The following is a 10632-nucleotide window of genomic DNA, read 5'->3' on the forward strand; positions in this document are numbered from 1 at the left end:
TACTCTACATTACGATTCTGTTCTCTCAGAAAGTTAGCTTTGCGAGAATTATGGATTTCTCCTCAAGTGAATCCCGCCTACGTTTTTCATTTCGGGTACAAAATTAATCAAAGTTGTCCAAAGTTCAATTAACCCTGGGTTAGTCTAATATTTTCTTTTTAATTATTATTGCACACATACTAAATGAAGTTAGATTTGATTATGTATTGATACATTTTATTGTTCGAAATCAAGTTTCAACATTTATTACGTTATGTTTTCAGTTATTATTTGTACTGATTCAGTCCTTTGTTAGATTTTAATGATAAACACTACCACTTCCGTTGTTTTTATAAGCGTTCATATCCCCTCAAAATGAAAAGTTTACAATATTTTATAAAGAACTGCTGAATAAACAGAATAACAGAAAGTAAAAATCATCAGTTTCAACCAATTATATCTGCAACTGAGGACAAAATATCAAACGATAGTTAGTGGGATATGACACAGGAACCTTTTTAATGTTATTAATAAGCGGAAACAAAAGACAGAATGACCGTTCTGATCACGTGACAAATTTGGCGCCAAATAAGAGGGTTTTTTTTTTCAATCGGAGATTGCCGAATCCGTAAAAAATAAAATGTTTTCATTGCTTACATAAAATATAACTTTTATTGTGTCTATCAAACATACAAATGAATAGAAATATTGGACAAAATAGAGGCTGTTAAAAATACTGTTAAATTACGTTACGGTAACTGTCGTAAATGTTTCGTCAATTGCTTTTTCGTACACAACGCGGCTTGTTTCCTTTTATGTCCAGTTGTTTTTTGTGTGGAAAAAAGTGCATTTGGAAATAGCAGAGAAAGGTGTTGGAGAATAAAGAGGGGCGCTCAAAAATAAAGGAGGGCTCTCAAAAATAAAGGAGGGCGGGGAACGTGAAAGGAGGGCGGCAAAATGGAATAGCGGGGCGGGGCGCCTCGCTTAAATGGAGCAGTGAGAACTGACGGTCAGTATCTTTATGATACCGAGTACATTGGTGGTGGGGGTCTACACTGTTTATGGAGACGGGTAAATGTAAAAGGTGGTGTTTAGATTATCCATTTCCGTACATCCGAATTGTTTCTGCAATTATTGGTGTTTCTAATACTACGAAATGTATTTTTCATATTTAAAAAAACAAACAAAAAAACTTATGGAGACGAGCTCTAGTATGCATTTTCAGGGCTCACCCTGGATCAAAAATACCTGTACCCAAATGGAATTTTTATTAGCCATATTGAAAATGCTTTAGCCAAATTTGTTTTACGCAGTACTGTATAGAGTATTTATATATGAATATGAAAATGTATCTTTTTCAGCTAAATGTGTACAAACTGGAATAAATAGGAATAACAAAACCTTAATGGTATTCCCCACCCATCCCCACTTTCATTATCAAAGACTCTAGTTTCACTCTATTTTAACTTTATTCAAATGTTTTATGGGTTTCTAGATTCAGGATTTTTGATTGGGGAATATAGATGGAAGGATGTAGACATAGGAGGATGGAGAGGATAGCCAGATAGAGATCTAGATATTGACGAGAACAAAAAATACTACTTTGCCGTGACCAGGATTCGAACCTCGGTTATTGCGGCCACAAAGCAAGGTACTAACCACTATACGATCACGGCCACAAAGCAGGGATATTAAATTGTTAGAAAGTAAATCTAGGCTCGGTGACAAACTAAGATTGTTAAATATGCACGAATTTAAATTTTCGTGCATTTTTCTTTGTAATATTATGTCTATAATTGCTATTACTCAGTATTTGTTGTTATAAAATAATAGTTTGTTTATCAAATTATGGAGATCATTTCTAACATATGGAGTCCTGTTAGAAGTTGAACAAGTGCGGGTTGATTATCAAACCAGCAAATTGAATTGAATTGAGTTGAATGAAACTGAACTGAACTGAATTGAACTGAATTGAATTGAATTTGAATTTGAATTGGTTTTGACTTTGACTTCTGATTTTTTTTTTTTTTTATAAAATAAAATAACTATATTGACTTTAATTTCATTTCATTTCAACTTATGTTCGTGCTTATATCCAATTAAGGTCCAACCACGCTGTCCTGGGCACACACCTCAGCTATATGTACTGTCCAGGATAGTGGATTAGATGTTAAGTGTTAGTGGTTAGTGAGACAAAAGAGGGTGTAGTGGTCTTACACTTACATTTAGTCGTTACAACTTGCTCTGGGTGGGAGCCGGTACCGGGTTGCGAACCCAGTACCAACCAGTCTTGTGTCCCATGGCTTAACCACGACACCACCGAGGCCGGTTGACATTATGCTGATACAAGTAATATACATCAATATATTATTCTATATTATTATTATATAAAGTCAAAGCAACAGACGTTTTATTTTATATATATCAAGATAGAATTGTCGTGTCCTAGAAAACAATATTAACTCAGAGAGAGAGAGACGGACAGACGGACAGACGGAGGGATGTAGACATAGGTATACAGAGATTAACAAGAACAAAAAAAGCTTCTGCTTTCCCATGACCAGGATTCGAACCTGGTTTATTGCGGCCACAACGCAAGGTACTAACCACTATACGATCACGGCCACAAAGCAGAGATGTTTTATTGTTAGACGGTAAATCGAGTTACTCAGTCTCTAGTCTCAGTGACAAATGAAACATGGTTAAAGGAGACCGGACACCAAAAGACATGTAGTGTGTAATGGATTAAGTTAGCGTCAAAGACCGCATTACTCTAACGCCCGGCTCGCTGCGAGGCACCGGTCAGCTGCGCGTCTTAGGTTTGGGGTAAAAACAGAAGTGGGCGGGATTATGCATAGATCTGAACGAAAGCGAGGCAATACGTCATCGGTGAGAGTTACCAAGCAATACCGGTACACGTGTTGATTCTTTGGTTGTGCCTTTTAGTCGTCGTCTTTTTTTTCTTTTTTTTTGTCTCCAGGTTTATCGGAAATTTAATTTACAAGATAATTAGCGTTATTATATACTGTCGACGTAATTATATGATGGTTAACTGCGCAGTGTTTAACTGCAACAGTAACAGCAATGCATCCCAAGAAACGGCCAACATCATGGTTTCGATTTCCAAAAAACCGAAAGTTGTTTTAAAACATGGACGCTTTATTGTTGTCGAACGGACTTTACACCAACTAAATACAGCAGGTTATGGTACATTTACAATGTGAAAATTAAAATAAGTACTTAAGATATATGTTAAATAAACGTGTTGCAATTTGTTCACATACGAATATTTAAACTTCACATTTATTTACCTATAATTACCAAATTAATTTTCACCGACAGCCCATAACGACTCCATACTAACGTCTCTTGATCTAGTTGATTTGTTAACCTTATAAAAAAACACCTTCAAAACGTGAATTATTACGTTAGTTAACAATATTTATAGTCAGTTCAGTATATTGTCATTAAAATTAAAATGCTAACACTTTGGCAGGAACAACATATGTACTGTGGCCAGAAGGAATGATGGTTAATTAGTTTTAAAGCTAATGTCGATTATTAAAGCATAATAAAATTGTACTTTTCAATGCTTTCTGTATGTCATATTAAAAATACTCTACTCCAAATAATTATTTTAATACCTACCCTGGGTTTCTGCCAGAGGGTGCGGAGGGTAAACTTACATGTATGTAGTAAAAAATCTCAGAAATTAATGTATATATATACACAACGTTTTATTTTTTCGATAGATTATAGTAACATAATTGCTGTTTAAAATTTATAAAAGTGCATGAAATAAAATGTTCAATAAAAATTCGAACCTGGGTTATTGCGGCCACAACGCAAGGTACTAACCACTAAACGATCACGGCCACAAAGCAGAGATGTTACATTCTTAGAAAATAAATCGTGCTACTCAATTTCTAGGCTCAGCGACAAGCCAGTCATGTTTAAATATGCACTAATCTTAATTTTAGTGCATTTTTGTACAGATGTCTATAATTGCTATTACACGTTATTTTGTTATTATAAAATAATATTTTGTTTAACTGTTACACTGGCGTAGCAAGCGGGGGAACAAGGGGGCACACCCCCCCCCCCCCCTTCAGATATTTTGCTTTATATTTGCTTTATAATAGTTTAAAAGTGTGTAAATATAAAAGTGTGTACCCCACACACTTTTTGGCACCTTCCTACGTCACTGTGTTAGAAGTTCAACAAGTGCGAGCAGATTAACAAACCAGCAGTGGGCAATAAACTTTAGTGTAAGGCAACAACACTGAATTGAATTGACTTGAATTGAATTGAATTGAATTGGATTGGACTGAGTTGAGTAGAGATGAACTGATCTGATATGATCTGAACTGAACTGAACTGAATTGAACTAGTTGTGCTATTGTCCTATTTATACTACTCAAAAGAATTTAAGGGTCAAAAATTTATAACCAAATAAGTTTCAGAGTGTATTAGATTGATGATGTAAACTACACCAAAAATTTAATTTATTGTTCCATATTTACCCAAAAAACCCAAATAAACGTCACTGTATACAAGAAAGTCACATGACATGCTGTCAAAGTTGAAGGTTGTCAAACATGGATTTTACACATTAGAACATTCGTTTAATAGTGTGTGAATCCACCCCTGGCGCGAATACACTCGACAAATCGTTGCCTCATGCTGTTGATCAGACGTCTGAAGAACTCTTGGGGAATGGCCTGCCACTCTGCCATAAGAAGTTGACCCAGATCATGAAGGTTGGCCGGAGGGGCATGGTTATCCCGAACTCTCCTGCCTAATTCGTCCTAGGCGTTCTCTATGGGGCCAAGTCAGGCGAATATGCTGGCCAATCCATCCTGGCGATACCTTGTTGTCTGAGAAAGTCCGTTACCACCCTGGCGCGGTGGGGTCTGGCATTGTCATCCTGCAGAACTGCCCCGCCGCCAATCTGCTGAAGGCCTGGGAGAACCAACGGTCGGATAATCTCATTCAGATAGCGGATTCCATTCAGATTGCCATCCACCACATAGAGGGGGGTCCTGTGGTGGATAGAGATGCTGCCCCACACCATGACGCTGCCACCACCGAACCAGTGACGTTGTCTAACGTTAATGTCAGCGAAGCGCTCCCCAGGACGTCTGTAGACACGAACCCGACCGTCGTTGAACTGGAGACTAAACCTGGACTCATCAGTGAACATCACTCGACCCCACTGAACACGTTCCCACCGCAGATGAAGCGTGCACCAGTGACGACTGGCCGTTCTGTGACGTGGTAGGAGTGGTGGTCGAACAGCCTGGCGACGGCAGCGTAGATTATTGGCTCTCAGATGATTGCGTATGGTTTGATCAGACACTCGAGTTCCAGTCGCAGTTTGCAGATTGTCACGTAATCGGCGTGCAGTGGTTGTGCGTTGACGTAGAGCCATATTGGTGATGTAGCGGTCCTCTCTATTTGTAGTGCTTCGGGGTCTTCCCGAACGTGGACGATTTCGAACAGAATTCGTTGCTTGGTACCGTTGCCACAGTCGGCCAACGACACTCTGACTGACACCAAGTCTCAGAGCAACATTTCTTTGCGTATTGCCATCCTGAAGCCAACCAATAGCCCTTCCTCGATCTTCGATAGTAAGTTGACGTCGTACCATTGTCGAATTTGGAGTGTGCACCGTACACGAACGCAAGCTCCAATTATACGGAAATTCAGCATTGGGAACATGGAATACACATGCAAAGCGTGCAAATGAAGCGCTTTGTGAAAAAGCAAGTTATGGGCACTTAGCAGACCTTTCGCTTTCGCCCTAATTTACGTGCAAATGTAAGCATGTTTTCGCCATTAGAACTAGTCGACAGTGTCAATGACAGTGGATTTTAATTCATTTATGGGTTGCTTAGACCCACTTTCGTCAAAATGGAACAATACCATGCGTGACATTATGGTCTAGCTAATATAATTGACATTCAGAAAATAATGTCGAAAATATCGTCTGACCCTTAAATTCTTTTGAGTAGTATACAATGAGGTTTGTAATACCCACTTGTCTAATTATTTTTATCTTAGTTGTAACATTTTATTATTTGGAGATCCGAACCTTAGTAACCAAGAAAATATTTCCATATTAAAATCTGTCCAGGATTTCATTATAAATAGTAAAGGTTTTGAGACGATTTAACCATTCGCTTACATCCATTATCTCTCTCTCTCTCTCTCTCTCTCTCTCTCTCTCTCTCTCTCTCTCTCTCTCTCTCTCTCTCTCTCTCTCTCCCTCTCCCTCTCCCTCTCCCTCTCCCTTTCCCTCTCCTTCTCCTTTTGTTAACTTCATTTGTCTTTGTTTACAAATATTAATTTATTAAATTTGTGTTCTTGGCTGTATGTCTTTGTATGTAAAAAATCTAAGGAGAGGCAAAAAAAAAGTAAAGTTTGTTTTATTTAACGACGCCACTAGAGCACATTGATTTTTTATCTTATCATCGGCTATTGGATGTCAAACATATGGTCATTCTGACACTGTTTTTTTTAGAGGAAACCCGCTGTCGCCACATAGGCTACTCTTTTTACGACAGGCAGCAAGGGATCTTTTATTTGCGCTTCCCACAGGCAGGATAGCACAAACCATGGCCTTTGTTGAACCATTTATGGATCACTGGTCGGTGCAAGTGGTTTACACCTACCCATTGAGCCTTGCTGAGCACTCACTCAGGGTTTGGAGTCGGTATCTGGATTAAAAATCCCATGCCTCGACTGGGATCCGAACCCAGTACCTACCAGCCTGTAGACCGATGGCCTAACCATGACGCCACCGAGGCCGGTCTAGGGAGAGGCCGTAATATAGACTCATGCCTGTTGGCCGACCCCAAAACCGCATATTTGAATAGAATTGAATTGAATTTAAATTTGATTTAAAATTGATTTTGATTTTGATTTTGTTTTTGTGTTTTTGATTTGAATAAATTAAATAAGTAGATATTGGCTTTCATTCTGATACGAGTTGTATACATGAATATATTCCATATTATTATGCAAAGTTAAAGTAACAACTGTGTTGTATTATTACATAATAAAATTGTGGTATTCTAGAGGACAATCTTAAGTCTAACTAGTTCAGGCTATGAACCGATTTATTTGACTCAAAGCTGATTAACATTTGGAGTGGAGATACAGTCAGACGATGAGACAGACAGAAAGACATATATTCTTCAAAAAAAGAAACGCAGAAGGGTACAAATGGGTTATAACTCCGATTTTATGTTTCCTACCGGTTCATGCTTTGTGAATATAAGGTCATTGCATGTCCCAAACACATTCCCACGGTTACATTCGATAAAACGCAGCTACTGTAAAATAAAGTTTCAAAATGTGAATATTCGCAAAAACGCAGCCACGTGCAAACCATGTCACCACTGCACGTGCGTTGTCTGCACGTGCAACATGAACACCGACAGTATAAAAGTGCAGGGTGTTCGCTTGCCTGGCCTCTGTATCTGGCCGACAGTTGACAATCCAGGACATGCCACGTCTCAGTGAACCGAGTTGGACCGACGCCTCCGACAGCGACAACCACAGCCCCAGACCCTGCCCGAGCTGGCAGCAGCCTTGCAGGCCGAGTGGGCCACCATCCCCCGGGACGTCATCCGTACTCTGGTTGCTTCAATGGGCAGGCAGTTGTCAACACACGCGGAGGCCACACCCGGTATTGACTCCAGATGACCTTGACCTTGGTGGTGTGTCCTATCACTTACTCACAATGGACTAGAGTGAATTGTGAACAATCCTGCAACATTTGGTAATTATCGGACTCCCCATTCAATAATTAAATCAATTCTCCAAATGTTACGACAATGTGGTTTTGCGTTTCTTCTTTTGAAGAGTATATATCCTAGTGTACAGAGAGACAGACGGACAGATTAACAAGAACAAAAAATACTGCTTTGCCGTGACCAGGATTCGAACCTGGGTTATTGCGGCCACAACGCAAGGTACTAACCACTATACAATCACGGCCACAAAGCAGAGATATTAAAATATTACAAAGTAAATCGAGTTACTCAGTCTTTAGGCTCAGTGACAAACCGGTGATGATTAAATATGCACATATTTTAATTTGTCTATAATTCTTATTACTGGATATTTTTTTATTACAAAATAATATTTTGTTTAGCAAACTAGGGAGATAATTTCTGACATATGGAGTCCTGTTAGAAGTTCAACAAGTGCCGCCAGATTATCAAACCAGCGGTGGGCAATAATTTAACTATTAAAACTGGTTTTCATTCCACGTCGCATACAGTGATGTCCATTCTACCAACATTGTTGTTTGAGTGACAAATTCATAATATAAACTATGAACAACTTTTAATTTATTACATTCTACCCATAGCAATTACTTTTATTTCGAATATATTGATATTATTTGATGATACGGTTTCTAGTTTAACACAAACAAGTGAATAAATATTGACATATGAATTCCTCATTTTAAAAATACATTTTATTTCAGTAAATTGAATTTAACTGAACTGAATTCAAATGGATTGAAATGAAGTGAATTGAATTTTAATTTTAATTTTCAATCTGATACAATATTCTCGTTGAATATTAAAAAACATGCAAAAAAGGAAATGGTTGTTCTTAAGTTAAATCTTTTTTGAAATATCAACTCTTATCATATATACCAAACTAGGTGTATGGTCCGATTTACCTGTCATTACTTTATTATAATAAAAGTGGACAAAGCTTGGTCCAAATATTAGAGTATGACAATAAATAAATAAAACTGAATGCGTCCGTCCGTTTAAGACGGATAGAAAGAGACATGGAGATGATACAGAGACAGACAGGTTGAGACGCGAGATGGAAGAACAGACACAGGAGGTTGGAGGGGACAGACAAACAGACAAACAAAAATATCATTAGAGATAGAAAGACAGACGAGAACAAGAACACTGCTTTGCCGTGACCAAGATTCGAGCCTATGGGTTACTAGGCTCAGTGACAAAACGGTCATGGTTAAATATGCGCAAATTATAATTTTAGTGATTTTTTGTATTCGGTATTTTGTTATTATAAAATATTTTGTTATTAAAATAAGGATATCATTTCTAATATATGGAGTTCTGTTAGAAGTACAACAAGTGTGGGCGGATTATCAAACCAGCAGTGGGCAATAAACTACTAAAGCAACAACACTGAATTCAACGTAACTGAACTGAACTGAATTCAACGTGAATTTAATTTGAATTTTAAATTTGAATTTGTCTTGATTTTGACTTTGAATTTCATTCCGATTTTGATTTGAATTAAACTAAATAACTATAAATTGACTTGCATGTTGATACAAGTAACAAAATAGGGAGATAATTTCTAACATTTGGAATCCTGTTAGAAGTTCAACAAATGCCGCCAGATTATCAAACTAGCCGTTGGCAATAATTGAACCACCAGTATTGCACACAGTGATGTCCATTCTACCCAGCCTGTTGTCTGAGTGACAAATTCATACCACAGAGTATGAACAACTTCTAATTTATTACATTATACCCATAGCAACTGTTTTCACTACGAATATATGGATATTAGTTGAAGGAAGGAAGGAAGGAAATGTTTTATTTAACGACGCACTCAAAACATTTTATTCATGGTTATATGGCGTCGGAGATATCATTTGAATGAATGAATGGATATTTATTATTATCATTTGAATGAATGAATGTACGAATGTTTATCGACACCCCAGGACGAAAAATAACTCAGCTATTGGGTGTCAACCTGTCGTAAATTCAAAAACTAAGTGTGATATTATTTGAAAGAAAGAAAGAAATGTTTTATTTAACGACGCACTCAACACATTTTATTTACGGTTATATGGCGTCAGACATATGGTTAAGGACCACACAGATTTTGAGCGGAAACCCGCTGTCGCCATTACATGGGCTACTCTTCCGATTGGCAGCAAGGGATCTTTTATTTGCGCTTCCCACAGGCAGGATAGCACAAACCATGGCCTTTGTTGAACCAGTTATGGATCACTGGTCGGTGCAAGTGGTTTACACCTACCCATTGAGCCTTGCGGAGCACTCGCTCAGGGTTTGGAGTCGGTATCTGGATTAAAAATCCCATGCCTCGGCTGGGATCCGAACCCAGTACCTACCAGCCTGTAGACCGATGGCCTGCCACGACGCCACCGAGGCCGGTGATATTATTTGATGCCATGGTTTAAAATTTAACACAAACAATAAAATAAAATTTAACATAATTTTGGTTCATTCAGGTTAATTGAATTGAATTCAATTGAAATATAATTATTTTAAATGTCTATAATATACTTTATTTACATTAAATTGAACTGAACTTAATGAATTTAAGTGAAATACAATGAAATGAATTGAACTGCATTGAATTTGAATTTGAATTTGAATTTGATTTTTTTTTTTTTTTTTTTTTTTTCATGAGTACAATTTCGTTTAATGTCAAGAGAAAGAGAGAGACGGAGATAGTGGGGAGAGACACAGACAGACAGACAGACAGATGTATAAAGACAAACATAGACAGAGATTGATATGAGAACAAAAATTTCTGCTTTGCCGTGACCAGGATTCGAACCTGGGTTATTGCGGCCACAACGCAAGGTACTAACCACTATACGATCACGGC

At 37.8% G+C, this 10632-nt stretch overlaps 2 non-coding genes across 2 annotated transcripts; both read right to left on the minus strand.

Annotated features, from left to right (window-relative positions):
• Positions 1-7911: 7911 nt before the first annotated feature.
• Positions 7912-7983, minus strand: Trnah-gug. Its single transcript has one exon. It is a non-coding gene; the product is annotated as a tRNA-His (tRNA).
• Positions 7984-10560: 2577 nt separating this feature from the next.
• Trnah-gug lies at positions 10561-10632 on the minus strand. The gene has a single exon. It is a non-coding gene; the product is annotated as a tRNA-His (tRNA).

Source organism: Gigantopelta aegis, chromosome 9 (assembly GCF_016097555.1).
Source record: "Gigantopelta aegis isolate Gae_Host chromosome 9, Gae_host_genome, whole genome shotgun sequence".
Lineage (NCBI taxonomy): Eukaryota > Metazoa > Mollusca > Gastropoda > Neomphalida > Peltospiridae > Gigantopelta > Gigantopelta aegis.